Consider the following 22,696-nt stretch of genomic DNA (forward strand, 5'->3'; position numbering starts at 1 on the left):
ATGAAGGAGCTGAGAGCGAAGGAACTGCTGCTATCTGCAGGAAGCGTGCCCCAGGCATAGGAACACCTGGTATAAAACAATTGTGTGAAGACATGAGCCGCTGTAATCAAGGGGAAATGAGGCACCTTCCAGGTGGGTTCTTGGCACTTGTTTTGAATATTCTCTTCTTGGGGTGACTGGGTGGCTCAGTCAGTTAAGCCTCTGGTTCTTGATTTCAGCTCAGATCATGATCTCAGAGTCATGAGATCGCGCCCCATGTCAGATTCTGCGCTGGCATGGAGCTTGCTTAAGATTCTCTCCCTCAAGAAAAGGGCGCCTGGGTGGCTCAGTGGGTTAAAGCCTCTGCTTTCGGCTCAGGTCATGATCCCAGGGTCCTGGGATTGAGCCCTACATCGGGTTCTCTGCTCAGCAGAGAGCCTGCTTCCTCTCTCTCTCTCTCTCTCTCTCTCTGCCTGCCTCTCTGACTACTTGTGATCTCTGTCAGAGATTCCCCCCCCCGAGCACAGTCCAGAGCAGCTGGTCCCACGGATTCTGGGAGTCCAGGGTGGACAAGCAGAAGACCACCCCCCAAAAGGCTGCTTTGAGTCTACAGGAGGGCTTGGCCAGGGACAGAAGTCAGAGAGAGAGGGACGGTTTCATTTGCCCAGAATGCACCACTTACATCTTACTGACATGAAGGTATAATGACAACTGTGCCCCTGTCAGCAATCGGGTGAAAAAGAGGGAAGAACATTTGTTTAAGGCCGTCTAGACCCAGGTGTGTCAAGCATGGCATGGGGAGTATTTGGGAACACATCCCTAGAAGAGTCTGAGATCAAGTTAAATAGCCTTCTCTGAGAACAGGGTGTGACTCTGACTGTCCCTGAGCTTTGCAGAGAGTGATTCTTCTAGATGTTAAAATTATATGGTGTCACCATTAATTATTTATTCCAGTAAGAACACCATCACTCTTACGAGATGCCCACATAGTGTGTTAACCGCACTTCTCTGGCCAAGGCAAATAAGAGAAAGCCAGAAAGCCCGGCATCCTCACAGGCAACATCAGAGTGGTGTCGTGTTGGCCATACTGAAAGAATCTTGATTCCTAGGCTCCAGTTGTCCTGGCAGAAGGGGCAGGGCCAAGAGGCGGTTCCATTTCTCGGCAGAGAAGGCAGACACAGACTCTCCTCCCGTCCAGCGGCCCATTGCCTCCGTGCTGTTTGCTGCTCACCTCTGTCTTCTGTTTAGACCAGTATTGTTAGACAGGATAGTGGCTCTGGAGGGGAGCCCTCCTCTTGGCTGGGACAGAGGAAAGAGAATGGAGTAGGGTCGCAACCCTGGGTCAAGAGCCAGATCCTGACCCTCTCTCCATTCCCTACCGGGATGCCCCTCATGCGTCCATTTTAATTCAGTTTCCATTTTTCAGATGAGAAAATAGAGACCTACCAGAGGGGGGCTGGATTCTGCCCAAGATTTTGTAAGGTCAAGACAGAGCTGACTTGTAAGCCCATGTCCCCGCCCCCGCCCACCACCACTGCCACCCCATATTCCCTGTCTCGCTGAGGTCCACCTCCTTGGAACAATGGAAAACAGCTTCCAGGAAAATAAAACCCAACTCCATCTTCTAAACTTGAGAGAGGCCAGAAAACAGGTACATTTATAAGCGTCTCAACCAACGGTCTTCAAACTGTGTTCCCAGGAGCCCCCTGGATGCCTTGTAGAAGCTTCTGGTGCTATGACACAGGGCCAGGGGTGCCCACCCAACCCCTACCACCTGGACTGCACCCTAAGATCTCAGTTCTCACCTCTTCTGTACTTGGAGCTCCCACACCAGACTTCAAGAATCCTTGATGTCAAACACAGGCTTCAAATAGAAAAGACGAAGTGTGGTGCATTCAGTCCATACAGCTTGGCATCACAAAGGCATGAACTACTGATACCTCGACTGGCATAGACGTCTCTCAAGTGCATTACACTGGCTGAAAGGAGCCCCACATTCAAAAGGTCGCCTGTGGTATCATTCCACCTATATGACATCCTAGAAAAGATAGAGTAGGGACAGAAAACAGATCAGGAATTGCTAGGAGCTGGGGAAGGCAGGGCTGACTATAGAGGGTCACAGGGGATTTGGGCTCATGGGAACGGCCTGCATCCTGATAGCAGTGGTGTCCCATGCTATACGCATTTGTTGAAAGTCATAAACCTCTGCGCTAAAGACGGTGAATTCTACCGTATGTAAACAATATCTCAATAAACCTGACTTAAAAACAAACAAACAAACAAACAAAAACCTTGGAGATCCCTGCCCGAGAAATCTTTCATTCTATCGTCCTCATGAACAAGCGGAAAAATGAAGCTAAAGGAGTCTGAAGGATAAGAAAGGGGATGACCCCCCACTGAGGGCCTTCTGCATGTTAGGTAATCCGTGGGTCATTTCAGTTCACTTCTTAAAATTCAAAGTTGTATCTATGTATTATCCTCCCAATAATTCTAGGGAAAAGGTGGAACTCAACAGGCTAATTGCGGCAGATTGCATTTTCCAGAACAGCAAGAGATCATGTAGAAAAAAAATAAGTAAAATAGTAATATGCTGTGTTTCTAGCTACTTGGTTTGGGAGATGATTTGCTATGCAGAAGTAGATAATTGGAACACCGGGTAACCAGCCCAAGGCATCTCCACAGCCAGCCCTTGCTCCCTGCATCCCAGATCTGCTGCCTCTCTGTTCTGCTTTGTTCCTAAATAAGGCATTGTGGGTCCAAGCCTCCAGACACAGCCACAGAAAGAAACTCTGAACACACTGCTTTCTAGAGCAGCAGGACCCAGCCCTTCTCTGAAAGCCAGGTGCCAAAGTGGTGCCCAGTCCATAGTAGGTGCTCAATAAATATTTGGCAAATAAAAGAATAGATTCCAGGCCCATTCTTGGAGCTGACAGAACACTGAAGAAGATGCAGTTCCTGCTCATATACAAACTGCTCTTTAGGGAGGAGATAGCAACAATATAAGATGATTTTAGACACTAACCGACATGAAGAAAATGAGCAAGGCTGTGTGCTAGGGAAGGGAGGTCAAGGAAGCCCTCCCCAAGCAGGTGACATTTGAAACCTGAAGGATATAGAAGATGCCATCTTTTGAGCAAGTGAGAAAGTATACTCCTGGCAGAGGTAATGGCCAAATAAAATAGCTTAAAAAGACATAGACACACACAAATAATTCTCAAAATAGAAAATGGAGACTCAGGTTAGTGGAAACCTCCCTTATTCTAGAGACTAAAACAAATAGTAAATGATAGTATGGAATAAAGGGAAGGGCACTGGTTAGGAGTCCAGCTTTGTCACTAATCCCCCCACATGACCTTGAGGGGGTCATTTTCTCTCTCTGGGCCTCTGTTTTGTTTGCTATGAAATGAGGAGTTTGTACTAGAATCGGCAGTAGGCTGGGGCCAACTCACACCAGCGTGTGGGAGTAGATTGTGGGCATCTCTTGCTAGCTCCACGTTCAGTGGTGTCACACTAGTAGGCTGAAATTGGCCATTGAGGGAGGATCCATCCACACCACGGAAGCTGGCAAACGCTGCAAACGGGACAGTTCACTCTTGCTGTTTTCGAGCTGGTTCTTAAACACTCACCAGCACACTCCTGAACTAAACAAGTGTTTCTCAAACATCTCACTAACGTCTCCTATTGTCATTTTAAAATTCACACTTTCTCATTCCATATCCAAATGTATCTGTGCTTCCTGTTTTCTTGCATACTTGAAAACGGCTAAACTTTGGTTTTCCTTTATTTAGGAAGATGCATGTTGGTAATCCTGTGGATTTTTTACATGTCATCCACACATACACACACACACACACACACGCGTGCGCGTGCACACAACACACAGACATGCATGTGTGTGCACTCCTCCCTGGCTAGGTGCTGCCCTGTTGTTCTTCCAAACCCAAAGCCTTTTCTGACTTGGATTTGAACTTGGGCAATGGGGAGGAGTAAGTCAGCCCTTGTAGCCCACTCAAAAGTGCATTTGTGCCCTGGGGCTCAGCAAAGAAGCTGGCCAGGGTCTGCTATTGACACTGGGGCCCAGACCTGGCCAAGCAGACATTCCCCGCCCTCTCGTGACATGGGACTCCTTGCAGTGGCCCTACCCATGCTGCCAGCATCCACGGGTTATTTCCCTGAAGACAGAAAGGAATGAAAACTTCCTTTTCCTCCACCTCCTCCTCCTCCCTTGGAAGCATGTGGGCTTAGCTCATCACACTGGGGCTAGGTCTGGGAGATCTGTTTTCTGTGTTCCAGACTCGAGGCTGCCGCAGGCTTCCTGGCTGACCTTGGACAGATGGTTATGTTTTGTCTGTGCCTATTTTTCCGCCATCAGCTGCCGCTTACCTCATTGCTGGGGGTGGCTGGATGGATGTCTGAGGCAGCCTCAAAAAAAATAGACAACAATAGTTTCAAACACAGAACTGGTACATGGACATGGTTCCATACCACTGAGACGGGGACAGAAACCCTGTTTCCATGGATAACAGACCCTGGGGTGCTAGAGCATACATCACGGAAAGTTCCAGAAAAAATGTTTACAAAGCAACACCATCCCCCAAAGGAGGCTAGGTAACTCTGTGGAGGGGAGAGGCAGAATGTGATGGGAATTGGGTGGGAGTAGGGGAAGGGGACAGCTGAATATTGAAGGGACCATGCCTTCCCTCTCTTCTAAACTCAAAGCAGTCCTTGCTGTCTCTGCATCCCCAGTTCCCCAGGACCACGTCCCCATCATGACAATAAATTGGCACCGAGGATGTCAGTGGCTGTTCCTCGCTAATCCAATAGCCAATCTTCCTAACTAATATCACTATCCACGTCATCCCATTTGGAACAATCCTTCACTCTCTTTCTTAAAACTGTTTAGGTTCACTTGAAGTGGAATCTAAGACAAGAACTTGGGTACAAAGAGTTTATTTGGGAGGTAGTCCCAGGAAGCAGAATTGAGACACAGGGAAAATGGGACAAGGAAAGAGCATGTTTTCAGACTCCTGTTGTGGGCCACTGGGCACCATCACTCTTGGGTCCTCTGAGGAACTATAGAGGATGCACCTTAGAATTGCTTCTGCCAAGGATGAAGAACAAGAGCATTTAGCTGGATTGTTGGCACCCACTGGTTGAGGGTCACTCACCAAGGGCATTAACTCCCTAAGGCAAGAGAGCAGAAAGCCATGGTGGGTGCTCAAGGCAGGGAAACCATCTGCATGCACAGGGACTGTGGACTGAGGGATGACATGTCTTCTAGACTTGGCCTCTATGACAGCTCACTCCTGTGATTCTCCTCCTGCCCTGTTACCACACCCTTTCCATCTGTTTCCATAATCCTCTTCATTTTGTTTCACCCCTCATAGGCACCTTAACCAACTGCACTCCTTTGCTAATACTTGTCCTCTTGCCAGTCCCCTCTTCATCCAATGTCTTTGGGTCATCTCCATCCATGCACTAAACACACTTTTCTTTTCCGTTTGGATTTCATCCTCCTCCAAGAAACTTCTTAAAGTCAAGGACAGGACTTCTGATGGCCTGTTGCCCAACACACAGTGTTGGAGCTCAAAAAAGCATAGCTTCTCTCCCCTTCCTCCCACTAATGGCAATGTTATGGAATTATGTTGTGATTCCATAATAATGGTGACATTATGAAATTTCCCAATCCCTAAGATCTAATGTGAAAGTTACTTGTTAGTTTCTATGTTCTTTACTTTCTGGAAAAAACAAGGCCCCAGAATGGTGGGAGTTGCCAGCCTGGTAAGTGGGATGCTGCCTGTCTGGGATGCAACCCTGAAAGTCACCCAACTCAGAACCTCTCCATTTACCATGTCCCCTCCCTTTTTCACAGGGCTCATTGAACTTACAATTCTATGTGCCTTCCTGGCAATATAGGGTTTGTTATAAAGAAATGAAGCTTGGAGACTCCCATTAACCAGATGAGCAGCCATTCCATGCATAGGACCATGCCAGGCACTGGGCTGCAAGAGGAGAAAATGGATGAGGAAGAAGAAGAGAAGAAGCAGAGGACACCTCTGTCTTTAAGGAGTTTACAATCTATGTGGTGCAGGCAAGGCTGAGGACAGAGTCCCCTGCTAAGAAATGCTCATGTTGCCACAATCAACTAGAAAACAACAGTCTGTTTAGTAAATGGTGCTGGGGAAACAGATGAAGAAAAATTAAATTGGATCCCCACCTATCACTTCATATAAAGGTGAACTCTAGCTGGGTTAAAGACCTAAAATAGGATGCTAACTGCCAAGAGAAGACATGTTAGGGGAACAACTTTATGGCCCAAGGATAGAAAATTAAATACACCTTTAAGTACACAAACAATGAGGTAAAATATTGGTAAATTGGTTTCATCAAAACTAAGTATCTCTATTCCCCAAAGTTCACAGGCAGACACCAAAATGAAGGAATATATTTGCAATGTCCAAAACTGACAAATTAGTATGTAAAGTATTTGCATATCTTTGGCAAATCAATGAAGAAAAAAAGTAAACACAGTCCAAAAATGGGCAAAGGGAATGAACAGGCAATCAACATAAGAGGAAACCTAAAAGCTAACATTGATTTAAAGAAATACTAAAAGTTGTTGGTAATCACACAAATTGAAAATTAAAATAACAACAAGATAATGATTTGGAATAGAAGGACCTTCCACTCTACCGGTTCACATGAGTGTGAACTGGCATCATCAACACACTTCTTACTCTAAAAAGAAGTCACTCATCCTGTGACCCAGATATTCTGACCCTGAGTAAACCCCCAGATTTGCTCTTACAAACCTATGATTGGCTGAGGGTAGAGTTATATGTCACGTTGGTGGTGGTGATGATAGGAGCCAAAAGCAAGGTAAATGTCCTCCACTTGGAATGGAGAAATTATGCACACCATGTGCAGCTGGGAGATCCAGCCACAGTTTGAAGCAACAAAATAGATAGCACATACTGGTATCATGGTGGGGGGGGGAGCTTTATAACAGTACTGAATTGGGGGGAGCAGAATGAGATCTATAACACGATAGCATGTATATAAGCTTAAAGCCATGCATACAAAATAATGAAATGTATTTTTAAGCAAAGGCATAGACAGAATGGTGCTATTCCAGTTACTATGGCTCTGTGACAGATTATCCCAAAACTTAATGATTTATACATTCTATACTATTGCATGAATTCCAGAGGTCAGGACCGTGGATAGATTTTCCAGGAGATACTTGAGCTCCACATGGCATTGCTTTGGGGTATCTGTGGGAAGCTGAGCTGGTCCACAGGGCTTAAGGCATCTTGTTGACATGTCTGGCACTTTGGCAGAGGCTCAGCTGGGACTTCCAACCAGAGTGGCTCTAGCATTAGCATGGCAGTCTAAGGGTAGTTGGGAGTTCTTACACAGAAGCTCAGAGTACCAGGGAGCAAGGTGAATGCTGCACGGAAGTCACAGGCATCAATTCCACCACACTAGTGGAAGCAGTCACAAGCCCACTTAAATTCAAGAAGAGGGATGTAGACTTTGCTTCTTTATGGGAGAAGTTTCAAAGCATTTTTGGTCATTTAAAAACTTCTGTTGACTGTGGTAGGGAAGGGATATAGGAGCAGAGAATGAAGCTAAAATAAAATAAATGGGTAAGAAATTCTATGTTGAGGGGCACTTGGATGGTTCAGTCGGTTAAGTGGCTGCCTTCAGCTCAGTTTATGATACTGGGGTCCTGGGATTGAGCCCCCCATCAGGCTCCCTACTCAGTGGAGAGCCTGCTTCTCCTTCTTTTTCTGCCTGCCACTCTGCCTACTTGTGCTGTATCACTCTGTCAAATTAATAAACAAAATATTTTTTTAAAAAAGAAGTTCTATGTTGAATGGTGGCTCCTTTCAACATGTCCAATTCAAGAACATATGCATGTGACCTTACTTGGAATAAGGATCTTCACCAAGGAAATTAACATAAGGGCCTTTAAGAGGAGATCATCCTGGATTAAATGAGTAGGCCCTAACTGCATGCAGGTGACCTTTTAAGAGAGAGGCAGAGGGAGATGTGGTGACAGGAGAGGAGAACACATGGGGGGAGGAAGAAAGGGGTTATTCAAGGAAGAGGCAAAGATGGAGTTATGCAGCCACCAGCCAAGGAATGCCTGGAGAAGAGTAAGGATGGATTCTCCCACAGAGTCTCTGGAGGGAGCACAGCATAACAAGACAATATCTTGATTTAGGACCTCCAGCTGGAAGATTTGTGAGGTAATATATTTCCATTATTTTATGTCACTAGTTTATGGTAATTTGTCACAACAGTTCCAGAAATGAATGCATACAATGACATAAAAATGTAACAGGATTATTTATTTTTTTTTTTTTTAAAAGTTTGTGTTAAAGTTTTATTCTCTGTAATAGTCATGAAGCATTGGTATTACTTACTCATTTATTTATTCAGAATAATTGCCTTAATCCAGAGTTTCCTTTGAGGGAGAATTTGAAATTATGGATGTTTCTTTCATTGTTACAGGAATATTAGATTTTAAATTTTCTTCATGTAATTTTTTTAAAAGATTTAATTTATTTGACAGAGAGAAGTAAAGAGATCACAAGCAGGTAGGCAGAGAGGGGGGGGGAGAAGCAGACTCCCTGCCATACAGAGAGCCAAATTTGGGGCTTGATCCCAATACCCTGAGATCATGACCTCAGCTGAAGGCAGAATCTTAACCCACTGAGCCACCCAGGTGCCCCAAAAATGTAACAGGATTTTTTAAAAAAAGATTTTATTTATTTATTTGACAGAGATCACAAGTAGGCAGAGAGGCAGGCAGAGATGGGGGGGGAACCAGGCTCCCTGCTGAGCAGAGAGCCCAATGTGGAGCTCGATCCCAGGACCCTGGGATCATGACCTGAGCCGAAAGCAGAGGCTTTAACCCACTGAGCCACCCAGGCACCCCTGTAACAGGATTTTTTTAAAGAGACTCTTCCCATCTTCATTTTTACTGAGGCCCAAAGGCCAAGAATGTGCAAATGAAGGGACAACCTCAGCTTGCTGAAGGGAACTCAGGCCAGATTCCCAAAGGAGATGCTCAAAGACCAGACATGTGACACTTCGTCTCTTGACCACCAAAAGGTTACAAAGGGTTGGACCCAAAGCCACCAGATTTCTTTGAGGAAAGTGGTCAGTGGGTATGAGGCCCACCCTCCCAGGAACGGGGTGGGAATGCTGTCACCTCCCCTCAACCTGCTCAACCTAGAGCAAAGGAAATCAATGAGATACCTCAGTTTAGGAGTCTAGGCATCTGAAGGCCAGAGGCTGTGGTCATCAACCTGAGGAGGGAGGTATGGGTGTGGTAGGCTAAGCTGGAGCCATCCAGGCCCACATGGATGGCAATGGCAGAGCAAGGGCACCTGTGGGCTTGTCGGGTACAAGACAAGGTTGAGAGAGGGTAGCACCAAAACCATTTCAAGTTGTTAGGACTTGGCCCTTTCCTGAACCTTACCATTCCCCCTCAACTTTACCCCAGGAAGAGTCAGTAGTGAATGTCAAGGAGTGGTAGAAGCCTAAGTCAGAGAAAGAGCGAGACAGCTCATCCCACCCACTTGTCCACAGCCCAGGGAGAACGCCTGATCTGGGCAGGACTGCCGTGTTCAGAGTTTGGGTGATTACACTGAACTGGGAATATCTGAAGACATTTTATTACTGAACAGATGAGAAGAGACAGCTAGAGTTTCCTTCCTGGGGCTGGGGAAGAACTGGCCTGGTGGAGTGCATGGGACGGGTCCAAGGAGGCAAGAACAGTGTTAGGATCACACAGATTCCATTACAGAGACAGGAATATAGCTGTCACACCAAGACACTTAGTGAGCACAACACTATGGTACTAGCATCTACCTGTGTTCTCTCTTTTTAAAATGTTTTATTTTCTTTTTAATTAAGATGAAATGCACATAACATTAAATCAACCATTTTAAAGTGAACAGTTTAAAAAAAAGTAAACAATTCAGGGGGCACCTGGGTGGCTCACTTAGTTAAGTACCCAACCCTTGCTCTCAGCTCAGGTCTTGATTTCAGGGTGGTGAGTTCAAGCCCCACATGGGGCTCCACAATGGGCATGGAGCCTACTTAAAAAAAAAAAAAGTGAACAATTCAGCAGCATTTAGTACACTGACAGTTTTGTGCAACCAGCACCTATGTCTGATTCTGAAATATTTTCATCACCCCAGGAAGGAACCCCATACCCACTAAGCAGTCATTCACCATCCACCACCTTCCCCAGTCCCGTACAACCACCATCTGCATTCTGTCTGTATGGATATTTGGTATAAATGGAGTGAGACAATATGTGACCTTTGATGTCTGGCTTCTTTCACTTAACATAATGTTTCTGAGGTTCCTCCAGGCTGTAATATGTATCTACCAATTCGTTCTTTCTGTGGTAGAATGATATTCCATTGTATGGATAGACCACAATCTATTTATCTCTTTATCCACTGATGGGCATTTGGGCTGTTTCCACTTTCTGGCTATTGAAAAGAATGTTGCTATGAATGTGTGTGTACCTATATGTGTTGGAGAGCCAGTTTTCAATTCTTTTGGATATACACCTAGGAGTGGAATCACTGGATTGTCTTGGCAATTCTTCCCCACTGAGGCTGGATCAGTTTGCTTTCCCACCAGCAATATCCAACGGGTACAATTTCTTGACATTCTTGACAACACTTGTTATTTTGTTTTATCTTGTTTTTTATTATAGCCATTCTAGGGGGTGTGAAGTAGTATCTCATTGTGGTTTTGATTTGCATTTCCCTGATGACTACTGATGCTGAGCATCTTTTTATGTGCTTCTTGGCCATCTGGATGTCTTTGGAGACATGTCCATTTGCGTGCTTTGTTCAAGTTCTTTCTTTAATGGAGCTGTCTGTCTTTGTTGTTGAGTTGTAAAAGAGTTTTTTATATATTTGAGATACTAAATCCTTACCAGATGTATGATTTGCAAATACTTTCTCCCATTCTGTAGGCTGTCTTTTCACTTTCTTGATAATGTCCTTTGATGCACAAAAGTTCTTAATTTTGATAAAGCTCAATTTATCTAGTTTTTATTTTGTTGTACATGCTTTTATGTCATACCTAAGAATCTGCTACCGGATTTGAGGTTATAAAGATCTACCCCTGTCTTTTCTTCTGTCTTATGGTTGGTCCATTTTGAGTAAGTTTTGAGGGTATGGTGTGAGGTAGGGATCCAACTTCATTCTTTTGCGGGTCAATACATAGTTGCCTAGGTGTTCTATTTGACTCCTCATATTAACCTCATGAAAGAAGCAGTGTTATCAACTCCATTTTGCAGATGGGGAAACTGAAGTTGCCCAAAGCCACACAGATAACAAATGGCAGCACTGTGATTTGATGTGGGGCATATCTGAGAACTAGTGCTCCTAACCATTGTGGACAATGCCTGGGCCACCTCCCCTCAGCCCCTCTGATTCCGGAGTGGCTGGAGTGGACCGTCCATGCATGTAGCCAGCATCCCTTCTTAGTTGTGCTGGAGTGCTCCCCACATTGCCATCACAAGGATCTTTCTTGAAGCCGTGAGAGGCAGCTAAGTTCAAACATGGCCACAACTCTGGGAGGTAACGCTCTTCCAGGAGTTTACGTTGAAGTGAAACTGAAGGGTTCCTTAGTGCACTGATCCCGAGTGCCCACTGTACAGAGCTGCTCGATTCAGCATGTCGCACCCCTGCCTGCTAGCATCACCACCAGAGAAGCCACAGCACTGAGTCCTTGTTCAGCTCTGCTCCAGGGGAACCCAGCCAAGACACTCCTCAGAATTCTTAGCAGGGGCCTTCCTCTCCCCATCAGCTCCCCTCTCTTCAGTCACCGCAGGCCCAGGCCCACGACCACATGGCCCAGACCAGGTCATGGCTACCACTGACCCAATATCCAACATGGAGACAAAGAGAAGTGGATGTTACCCCTGCTCTGAACGTAGCAACAAGAGAGAAAGCAAATCTCCTGTGTTCGTACTAATGTAGCTGAAACCCAAACAAGAATTCTGCTTTGAGCTACTTCATTTTCCAAGAACACGGGCAGCTGGGCCTATCCATAAAACTATGGCTCTCCAGCAGCCATCTCTTTCTCCACTCAGTGCCCTCCTTGGGCAGACCTCACTCAGAAAGACAATGTCCCTGCAGGAGGAACTGGGGAAAGGACAAGTGCCAAGGAGCTGCCTATTTGCCCTGGAATAGGACTTACTCTCATTTGTAACTTAGAGGTACAGATGAACTTCCCTAGTAGGTGGGCTTGGACAAGAGACTACCCTGAACTCCACCTCCAGGAACCAGAAGAGTCTCGACAGCCTGGAAATATGAGTCACCCCAGCTTCAAATCATCTGCAGGCTCTGCTAGCTTCCCAAGGTCGCTGCGCTCCCTGTCTGCCCAGGGGTTCCCCTGACCACTCTCAAGCATATCCTGACCCACCTCCTGGCTCCCAGCTCCTTCCACACCACTCTTTGAAGGCTGACTTTTTCCTGTTTGACCACAGCCCCTTCCTGCAAGTTGCCAGGCACAGTGTGACTGTGGGTTAGGAATCAGAGAGCCATGGTGCACTTGGGGGGCTCTGTCGGCTAAGCATCTGCCTTTGGCTCAGGTCATGATCCTAGAGTCCTGGGATCAAACACATCAGACTCTCTGCTGAGCAGGAAGCCTGTTTCTCCCTCTGCACCCCACCCCCACTCCTGTTCTATTTCCCTCTCTCAAATAAATAAATAAAATAATTTTTAAGAAAGGAATCAGAGAGCCATACCCAGCTTCATGGTTTGGGGTCGTCCTGATTTTTACTGTGCCCATTGCCAGAGGGTCAGGCTGGCAGAGGGGGTCAAGATGGGAGGGTACTGACTTCACAAAAGCAGCCATTTCCCCCAACATTTAATGCTTTCTTTAAAAAACTGGTCCTAGGTCTTTTTTTTTTTACCCCAAGTCTTATTTTTTTCCACCCTCCCCAACCCTTTCTCCCCTCTGCACCCATGGGATTGAGCACACAAAACTGCATCTCCTGTTTCCACGCCATAACCCTGAAAGATGCCAGCCCTTGAGTCTCGGGGATCACATAATAGCGTGCAGGGTGTGTTGCTGGGGCCCAATGAATGTGTGCTGAGTGAACTGCACGTGCACCACACACGTGTGAACACGTACATACACACACACACACATACACACATACACATGCACATGGCCATTCTCAACTCTTTACTGTGCATCAGAATCACCAGAGCAGCTCAAAAAAGTGCTGAAGTCAGGTTCCCCTCCCCACCCCTGCCCTGAGAGGTCCTGATTGGTCGGGGATGGGGATGGTTTTAATAATTCCCAAGGTGATTCCAACATGTGTGCACCAGTGCTCCCAAGGGAGCAGCACCACCTAACCTAGAAGACTTGTTAGAACACAGATTTCTGGGCCTAGTTTCCCACTGAGCAAGTCCATGACGGGGCTCCAAAATCTGCACTTCTCACTGGGGTGCTGGAGACTCCCAGGAGATGGGGTACAGGTCTTCCTAGGGGCAGAGATCTGGCCGGAGGAGTGCAGGGGACGGGGATAAGGACAGAGCTGGGAGAAGCAGGGGAAGACCGTGCCTTAGGTGAAACACAGAGTCTGGGGACAGGCAGAAGGCAGAGTTGGAAGGGGGTGAGTGGGGCAGAAAACACAGACCCCATGCGATTTGAGCAGCCTGAAGGTGAGGAGGTGTTCTCTTTGCTGAGATGAGGCAGGAAATGGAGCTGAGGTCCGCTTTGCCTTGTTTTTAGTGCCCCTGAGGACTGGAGTGAGTCGATGAAACACACCGTCTTTCCCTGGACAAGAGGACAGCCTCCCTGCTGGCTGCCCTGGGCTCCGCCCCACCCCCTCCCACCCCACTACCAGCCCTTCTCTACTCGGCAGCTAGAGTGACCATTCAAAAATGTCAGCTAGTCTGTGTCACTCTCCTGGCCGAAATCATTGCAAAAGTTTCCCAGAGTGCCTGGAATGAAGTTCAAATTCTATATCTGGTTGGCCAGGTTCCTCTATGGAGGCCTGGAGATGCTAAGTGTGGAGGGTGGCAAACACACGGACCATCGACAGAGGGTCCCAGCTGCTGGGTTGTGAAGCTGTGGTCACTTGTTGCACGGGAGACCATGCTTCCCACCAGCTGTCCCCAGCCCATGACAGGGCACAGCACATGCAGTAGTGTGGCCCATTCCTGGGGACACAGGGCTTTCTCATGAGCAACCTTGGCTCCAGGGTTCCCCCAAGGCCTTGCTGAATCTTCCTGAACCACAGGGTCTGGACACTCCCATCCAACTTCCCTCCCTTGGGAGGTCAGTCAGGCTTATATAATGCCTCAGAAATTCCAGCCAGCTTTTCCTTAATTAACTGAGGAGCTGGATCCCTGGTCTATAATCTTGCACAGGAACAAAGGAAGCAAGTCCCACTACCCTACCAAGTGCTCCTCTGCACACAGGAACTGACCCACCGTCTTAAGGCCGCTTCCCCTGTGCGAAAGATCTGGAATAAGCAATTTATTAAGGGTGTGTTCCCAGGGAGAACTAGCAAGGCATGAGAGGGGCCGGATGGAGAAAGGAAGGAAGCCAGGCAAGGCTGGCCCACCACGGCTCCCTGGGCATCTGGCATGGATCCAGACCAGGGTGCAGAGGCTTGAAGCCCAGCTAAGCTGAATATGGCGGTGAGAGTAACACCCTGGAAAGATGACCGCCTCCTTATCCATGGAACCTGTGACTAGTCCCACTTCTGCGGTGAGGAGGACTTCGCAGATGGGATTAAATTAAGGATCTAGAGATGGGGAGGTTATCCTGGATTACCTGCATTGGCTTGGCATAATCACAAGGGTGGTGGTCAGAGGAAGAAAGACGTGAGCATGAAAGCAGAGGCTGGGTTGGGGGGATGGCTGTCCCGGGCCATGAGCCAAGGGACGTAGGCCTCTAGCAGCTGGAAAAGGGAAGGAGAGTGATCCTCCCCTACAGCCTGTGGCAGGAGTGCGGCCCGGCTGCACACCAGCTCTAGCCACTGAGGAGAAACCCATTTCAGACGTCTGGCCTCCAGAGCTATACCAGAGATTGGTATTGCTTAAGCCCCCAGGTTTGTGGTGGATCACAACAGCAACAGGAACAGACACAGTGAGCACTGGAGGGACACCTTGATCGTCCTGGAGCAGGAGAGGGTGGGAGGCTGTCCCTTCTATCCCCCTTGAGCTTATCCGCAGGCAGCTTCTCATTGCCTCCAGGTTTCTGACAAGGGATGGGGTTTCCTGCCCTGCCCCCCGAAAGCTGCTTCCTAGAATTGGCTCCTCAGCAACAGCATAATCCCATGTTGCCTTGTGGTCATCTGGTCCCCTTCGTGTTGGTGTCATCCTTTTTTAATACGTGAGGCAAAGATCTGGGAAGCTGGAGCCTTTGGCTTATCCTTCCTTTCACTGTCTATGTGAATAATTAACTGTCGGAATCTAAAAGTGGTTTGTCTGCCTTCATTAGCCCGATCAGTCAGGGCCTGCTGTCTGCCTGACCTGATGGTGCATAAGCTTTGCAATGTCCCAGCCTCAGGCTGACCCCACAAGAAGCTGGGGCAGGAATTACACCTGGAAGCAAAGGGGCTGGGGTCTGTTCTCTGCCAAGAGTCACTGGCTACAGGCTCCCCCACAGGAAGATTTAAACATCCAAGCACTTCAGGCTCTTGGTGTGAGCAAAAGCCCAGTGCAAAGGCCCCAGGTGGGAACTAGCAGCAAAGCATCTGGAAGTTGGAAAGGGGATCCCAACCGACCAGGGAAGGAAAGAAAAGAAGAGAGTATATAGAGTTTGCCCTACCCCCTGCAAGAATGGTGTAGGATCTTGGGTGATGGATTCTGAGCCTATGGACTGAACACAGACATGGCGGCCCACCCTATCCAGCTGTAGAAGCATCGCCCAGCTCCCAGCTCCTGAGTTTAACACTCCTGCCAACATGCAGGCGGGCAGGGGTGGTTGTCCACAGACCAGGAAAAGGTGGTTGTTTCCCTTCAGGAAACAATACAAGGGCCCAAGCCTGTACTTTGCATGCCAAACTGCTCATGGAAGCCAGTGGGCAGTGGGCCATGCCAGGGTTCTTGGCGGACAGAGCTACAGCCGCTGGCTTGGCCTACAATCTGGATGCCGGGCAGTCTGAGCAGAGCGGCCCTTCAGGCACAGCACAAAGAGTAGGCTCTGCCCCTCTTGTCTGGATCCACCTTTATCTTTTCTCTTGTTAACTGTCTCCAGCCACCGCACTCTAAGATTCCATTCCCTCAGGGTGCCTGGGTGGCTCAGTAGGTCAAAGCCTCAGCCTTTGGCTCAGGTCATGGTCTCACAGTCCTGGGATCTGGCTCTCTGCTCAGCGGGGAGCCTGCTTCCCTTCGTCTCTCTCTCTCTCTCTCTCTCTGCCTGCCTCTCTGCCTAATTGTGATCTGTCTGTCAAATAAATAAAATCTTAAAAAAAAAAATTCCATTCCCTCTCCCTCCCCACCTGCTTGTCCCCTTCTCTCTGGACTTAGGGATGCCAAAGGCCCACGGGCATTTGGATTATCGCTCATCCATACAGGACCCTTGGGGACAAAGAGGAGCCTCATCCACAGAAGACAAGATGGGAGGGAAGGAGAGAGGTTCAAATCAGAGGGTGGGGAACTTTTTCTGTGGAGGAGCTGAGAGCGAACAGGTTAGACTTCGCAGGTCACGTGGTCTCCATCACAAGTACCCAGTTTTGCTGCTATAGCAGAAAAGGAGCCATGGACAATCCACAGAGAGGCGGGCCTGGGTGGTTCTAGGAGAACTGCCTTGGGCCTGCAGGGACTTTAGAGAGTGTCCTCTCCGGGAATGGCACATGGGTTTCAACCCACCTGATCACTCAGTAGTTGGTCCCTGGCTTACTGTATTCAGAAGGATTCTGAGTGCCTAGTCAGTGCCATAACGGACTAGCACACCATGCCATGGACAGGGAAAGGTGGTACAGAACCAGGGCTTCATACTAGCCACTTGATTAACCAAACTCCTTCATTTTTCTATAGGACCAGCTTGATTCCAGAGAGGTTACGTGACTCGTCCAATGCCACACAGCTATGGTCAGGGAGCTCATCAACTGGCTTCTTCATGTTACCGAGCCAAAATGGAAAGTTACATTTATCCTATTGTCTCATTACCACAACTAAGCCAAAGAGATCCCTGTGTTCCCTTTGTGCCAAGTTTCCAGGTCTGGAATCTCAAGAGCAAAGTGATGGAGTCCAGGACCCATCTGGTCCTCGATTTGTGAGAATTGATGTTTAAGGGGGGCTTTCAAAACCACCATAAAAACATATCACACTTATGATGTCTGAAAAATGAGGCTGACTCACAGGGAGAGCCGCCTGCCAGAACCTTGTTCACGGTGGGGCATGAAGTGGCCCCAGAGATAAGCCATGGTTTCCTTTTGTAGCAGGAAATGCTTCACAAGCACCATGGCCCACTATCTCATGAACCCTGGAGGGCTAAAGCCAATCTCGAGCCCACATCAACATTCTGAAGCATGAAGCCCCACTATTTCTCACCCATGTGTCTATTTCCTAAATTTTGAAATGCTTATCACTCTCAGATAATAACTGCCAGGGTCTTTATTAATGCCAATTAATAAGCAACTGTAATAACAAACTTTCAAAACAGGATGCAGGTCAATCTTGTGGAAGAAACTTTCAAAACCCTGAACTCTATAAACTAGGTCATTCTATTTTAAAAATCAGATTGCCTGCTATTAGAGCATCTCCAGTATCAGAGCTTTGAAATTGTTTGAACCTCAATGTCCTTGGCTAGCAAATGGAGTAATCCTACCCTCATGGGGCCATTGCAACGGTCAAAGTAACAGATTGCAGCAGAACCCACTCTGGAAGTCACTCATAGCCTCAGTGGACAGTTCTGGGCCAGGCCAAGGGCTTCCTCCCTTGAGCATCTGTGTCCCTCTGCCTGAGAGTGTCCTTTATTCGCTCCCTCCTGTCCGCACACACATACACACAGCAAGTCTGGCCAGAAAAACGAGGGGAGAGATTGGTCCCAGGAGCAGTGATCAAGCAACGATGCCAAGTGGTGTAAAGAACTCCTTCATCCTTATCCCCCTATGCACAATTCTGAGGATTGTTTGCAGTGATAAAACTATACAATCTCTCAAATGTTCCCTGAGGGCACCCGAATCCCATTTCCTCCTCTCATTAACACACCCATTATTGGTTATCTTCTCTTCCTTGTCTTACTTACTCCCTCCTTTCCAGTGCATCTAGGGTCATCTCTCAAATAAACAACACATACCCAAGTCCTGGTCTCAGGGGCAGCGCAAACTGAGACACATTGATGCCCGAGCTGGCAGGAGAATATGTGTGTTTCCCACCTCCCAACACCAGGGAGGTGTATGAGAGGGTTACGACCTCTGGGCGACAACGGAGCTATCAGTGAGGAGTAAGAAACTGAAGTGGCCAAGGAGCGGACTTGGCATCTGTCTGTCCAGCATGCTTCCCTACTTCCTTTCGGCTGGTTTCTCCGGGAGCTCCCATTCAGGACATGGTCCTGGTGAGGCTGACAACCATGACACCCAACCCCAACCTCACACCGCTGCAGTGGGCATGTGACCCAGGCTAGCCAATCAAAATATGCCATCCTCTGGGACCCTGTGATTGGCTCAGGCAAGTCCAATCAGAGTCCTCCCTGAGATGGATGTGGGATCCTGGGAGAGACTGTTGAGAAGGTTTCTAAACTGAGATTGTAAACTGGGAGGGTGCGTCTGGCATTGGAAATGCCTGGGATTTCTGCCCTGTGAACAGGGCTTGTGTGCAGGCAAGAGTGTCTGAAATGCCCCTCGCAGGGTTCCAGCCCCTTTGACATGGAACAGAGAACAGGAACTGAACAAGAGCAAATGGGCGGTTCACAGAACAAGTGGAAGGTGCAGAGAGAATGTGTGGAGAGACGTAAGGAGAGCCTGTCTAACAGCCAGAACTGGACGACTGAGCGGAGAGAGAGAACACAACCTACCTCTTCTGTGCTGCTTCAGCAACAATAGAATGGGGGCTCCAGTGTCTCACAGGTCATTGGACAAAATGTCTTACAAGGTCCCTTAAAGGCACAGAAGTCTCCGATTCCAATTATGTATTGTCCACATTCACGATTCCCCGTCTTCTGTTGCGTGGTTTTATGCACTTCGCGAGGGTGTTCATTATGTGGACATTGACGTTAGACATTGATCTCCCTGGGAACTGGGCTCACAGCAAACTGCTCGTCCCTACTGCCTCCCAGCCTCTGTGCACCGCCTTCTTCAATGTCATCTCTAGGCTCGTGGGCTTCTCTGTGGGGGGGGGGGGGGGCGGAATGTAAAACTCCTCTCAGCTCTTGAAATGTGCCCAGGGTCTTAAAGGAAAGATCCCTTTCAGAAAATAAACGGGCATCAAAATAAATTATCCAGAAAAATAAAACCTCTTTCTCTAGCACAAAAGAAATTTAAGAGCTCATTAGCCTTAGGAATAGAGTATTTTCCAACGGGTGAGGCCGGTAAGCAGAACCATGAATATTCATGAGTACACTCACTGCCTCTCCATCCTGAAGTGAAGGTGTTGGAAACCATCTTTTTAAGTACTGCCAGTTGGGGGAAAGGTATGTTAACTATTAGTAGCTTTATTGACCCAAAATGCTCTCAAAATGGGATTTCTGACATTTTCGTTAGAGCTTGCACCATGTTCTGCCACAAGGTAATTCCTGGCGAAGACAATGGGAAAACAAAAACAAAAACAAAAAAACTAGCTAACCTACCAATTTCAGATCAAAAGTCTGGGATCAATGAGGCTCCTGGCTAGTTTTATGAACTCTACTAGCCCTATCCCCACTTGGCTCCCCACCTTGGCTTCCATGTTCTTCCTACATTTCCCCACCATAAGGGCAGCTACATGCAGAAGGTCCTATGGGAACCAAATGGGGGAGGGGGGTTGTGAAGCAGAGCCTCCTAAAGTCTGCTGAGGACCCTCCCAGGCCTCATGGACCAAGCTTTGGGCTCTTTCCCTCCCTGGGTCTTTTGTGGTTTGCTTTTTTTTTTTCTTTTTCTTTTTCTTTTTCCCCAGCATTGGATTAAGCCAATGGTTTTCAACCTTGCTGTGCATTAGAATACCTCCAGACCCTTTAAATATAGTCACCCATTTGTTCTTGGGATGTTCCCACTAGGAGCCCAGCTGCCATGCCAAGAGAAACCCAAGCCACACTGAGAGATCCAGTGAAGGTGGGGTCAAGTCGATAGCCCAGGGGGAACAGCCGAGAAGCACTGGATCAAGTACCTACTGTTCCCAGGGTGTGGGGACACCAGGTACATCCACAGGGCCCAACTCCGTCCGCTCTGGGTCCTGCCTCACCCCCACCCCCAACTATGCCTGTTAGAAGCATGACAGCCTGGCGGGCAGGGCAACAATGGGAGCAAAGGGGAATCCCCTTTGTCTAGGGAGAAGCTACAATCAGGTGTTCCCTTCCAGTGGAAAGAGGTGTTTGCTCTATTTTCAATGTTTCTATATTATTAATTTTTGTATAGTGTGTTGTAATTCATAGACTTCCTGGTCCCACCTGGATGCTGGGAGGCAAATATGGTCAACAGTTCATTTTGGAGAAGAGGGACCAGAAAGCTCAGACAGGTTATGTGCATTGGCCCAGATGCCACAGTCGGTAAGAACTGAAATTGGGATCAATTCCAGTCAAGTCCAAACCAGGGCTTTTTTTTTTCTGCTATACTCCACTGCTTCTCTACTTGGGGGAAAAAGAAGATTAAAGGATATACGAGAAAATGCTATATGTTACTTAATATATACTCTCACTCTCTGACTCGGTAACACAACGCTGACTTTATCCAGGGAAGGGGTATATTCAGATAAACCTACATTTCCCAGTCTCTCTTGTAGTGAGGTGTGGACATGGGACTAAGTGGGATGTAAGCCTTAATGTTGTTGGTGCTTCCAGGAAACCTGCTTCAAAGGTACCTGTCTCAACTGAGAGAAATACCCCTTTTGCCTTTCCTCCTCCTTCCAGATTGCAGTTCATACAATGGCTGGAGCTCTAGTAGCCATATTGCACCATGAGGACATTCTAAGGGTAGAAACTACTTACTGCAAGCAATGGAGCAGAAAGATGTAACAAGTGTGGGTTCTGCCCTGGATTGCCTACTTCTAAACTTTTTAATAAAGCAAAGAATAAATGCCTGGGTATTTAAGTCACTATTTTTCAGGTGTCTGTTATAGCCAATAGCCAACAGCAATTTTAAATTAAGTTCACATAATTGACTCTCCTGAAATTCTAACTGAAGTTACAATTTGATGGTACAACTACCCATCAGGACACCAAAAGTCTATTTTCCATGCTAGGCGGACAGTGGTTTTAAACTAAAGCTGTGAGTCTAGCAGGCATGTGTACCCCACAGGAAGGAATGGTGAATATTCCATAAACCAGATGTGTAATAGATAGTTGTTGTGTGGCTAGACTTTCGTAGACACCAATCATATCCATTTCTGGTTACCACACGTCTACTCCCCAACATCCTTTTAAGGACTTGAGAAATACATCACAAGAGTAACCTTTGTTAGTCTAGGGAGAGCAGAGACTCAACTACACTTTCCAGGGAAGATCAGCCCCAGCCCTCAGTCCCCAGGGGTTTTACCTCCTGTCACCCCTGGTGACCTTCAGTTTACTTCTGCACTTGGTGTGATACTAATGAAGAATTTAAAGATGTTGGCATGATCTGCATTCCTGAGATTTTCCATACAAGAACCTGTCCTTGGCTTGGGCTCTGGACTGAAGTCACATGGAGCATTGTGAACCCAACGAGAAGCTCAGCCAAGCCCAGCCAAGCTCACTGAAGATCAGCCAGCTACAACAGACCTCCTGCCTCATGAGTATGAAATAAAGAGTTGATTGCGAGATTGTTTTTTATGTAGCATCATCACAAAAGTAACTGACTGATACACCACCCATTTGATCATTGAGATGGCCTTGCTAGAAACTTGAACATCAACCTTCACTCTCGCCTCTTCTTCATGCCTAACGTCCAAACCCCAAGTGCCAGATTTTTTTTTTTTAAGATTTATTTATTTATTTATTTGACAGACAGATCACAAGCAGGCAGAGAGGCAGGCAGAGAGAGGAGGAAGCAGGCTCCCTGCCAAGCAGAGAGCCCGATGTGGGGCTCGATCCCAGGACCCCGACATCATGACCTGAGCCGACAACAGAGGCTTTAACCCATTGAGCCACCCAGGTGCCCCCAAGTGCCAGGTATTTTGTATGTGCATGTCATTCCTTTTCCTGGGGACACTTTCCATCTTGAATCCAACTCAGCTCCAGCTCCTGCTGTGTGGAGCTGGGAACATCCCCTCAAACACTATCCCCAACCTCCCGCAACCGGGCTCAGTGTCTTACTGGGAACTTCCCTACACAGTGCCCTTGTCCTGCCCCCGCCCCCAGGTTGTTTTTTCGGACACTGTCAAAATTGCCTGTGTCTTGTCCAACTCTCCCACAAACTGTGAGCTCCCTGAGGGCAGGGCCTGAATACATTTTCCCAGAGTCAACTCTATACACATGACCAGCCCACAGGCCTGAGCCACTGCTTGCAGAGGAGCTGGTCCAATAGCATCTCGTGCTGGGGAAGGGGCCGGTTCTCTGAGGGAGGCGGCCCAACTCTGCCAGAAACAGTGGTCTGACT

Source organism: Mustela putorius, unplaced genomic scaffold, assembly GCF_011764305.1.
Source record: "Mustela putorius furo isolate JIRA1106 unplaced genomic scaffold, ASM1176430v1.1 tig00000253_pilon_pilon_pilon, whole genome shotgun sequence".
Taxonomy (NCBI): domain Eukaryota; kingdom Metazoa; phylum Chordata; class Mammalia; order Carnivora; family Mustelidae; genus Mustela; species Mustela putorius.